This window comes from Arabidopsis lyrata (assembly GCF_000004255.2).
Source record: "Arabidopsis lyrata subsp. lyrata unplaced genomic scaffold ARALYscaffold_8, whole genome shotgun sequence".
Classification (NCBI taxonomy): Eukaryota; Viridiplantae; Streptophyta; class Magnoliopsida; order Brassicales; family Brassicaceae; genus Arabidopsis; species Arabidopsis lyrata.
Window position 1 is genome coordinate 12,818,512 of NW_003302548.1, and position 1,171 is coordinate 12,819,682.

Sequence of the window (1,171 nt, forward strand, 5' to 3'; positions counted from 1 at the left end):
CATACCAGTATGGAGATTTTTAGTATGCAATAGTGAATGGTAAATTAAGTGCGTACTAGTCCGATTTTAGTCCGGTCTGCAGCATACTAGACAACCATTCAAAGCCTTTTGCACGTTGAAAGCAGTATAATTAGCCTTAATTGCGGTGGTATAAGTCCACCAAAGGTCCAAACTCCAAAACAAAGGCACAAGAAACTATTTTGTGTTTGGACGAACGCAAACTCTTTTCACGGACCTTTTAAATTTTTACAATTGACGAACAAAACACCAACACAACCCAAAAGATCGTTTACTTTCTTTCCTCAGCCGTTACATCTTTCTGCTTCCCCACCCCCAAGGATTTCACTGGGTGGTTCAAAAATCGAGATGACCGTTGCACGTCCATAAAATGTTTGGACGATAGGATCTTCTACCGCCGGACCATCATCATACGTTTTTTGCCTCACTAAACCATCTTCCTGGGAATTCATCTCACAACTCTTCTTTCATTTTAATTGTTTGAAACCAGTTAGAGAAATTGAAATCCCATGAGTGATGAATTTATAGCTCCAGTATCAAAAATCCTTTTTAACCATCCGTCTTTCACTCTAAAGACAAAAACGTGACTCAATATCATATTAAGAACTCAAATTAATCTTGAAAGTTCCATGTTCATAGCTCCACGTTCTACCAACAACTAGACGAAAAAAACAACACATGCGATTAATCTCTAACTGGAATCAAATGTTCTCATCATAGAAGTCCCTGTTTTATAAATCTCTCACTAAAGCTCAGGACGAAAAACTAAGAAAAACATTGCAACAAACCAAAAGAAGCAAGAAACTGAAAATGCAGAGTTCTTGGAACGTTTTCAAGACTCAGGTACTTATGGCTTCTCCATCTTTTGATGATTCCTTCTGCAAATTCCCACCAACACAAGATTTGGTTATCATCATAATAATTACCACTTTCTACTTTCATCTTCTTATAATCATATGATCAAACCATTGGATTAATTAGAGATATATACTTACAGTTAATTTCGCAAACATGTTTCCATAAAATTTGGCTTCCTTTTTGTTGAATTCCTTCATTTTCTCCTTCAACCTTCTCTGCTCCAGCTTCACTTCCCTGTCATTTAAAAGTAAAATAGTAAATCTTCACTTAGTATATGAAGAAGACATGCAGAAAC

At 36.3% G+C, this 1,171-nt stretch overlaps 1 long non-coding RNA gene across 1 annotated transcript; it reads right to left on the bottom strand.

Annotated features, from left to right (window-relative positions):
• Positions 1-592: 592 nt before the first annotated feature.
• LOC110227761 lies at positions 593-1,144 on the bottom strand. The gene is made up of 2 exons (XR_002331446.1): positions 1,014-1,144; positions 593-896 (listed from the first exon to the last, which is right to left on the bottom strand). It is a non-coding gene; the product is annotated as an uncharacterized LOC110227761 (long non-coding RNA).
• Between the last annotated feature and the right edge of the window lie 27 nt (positions 1,145-1,171).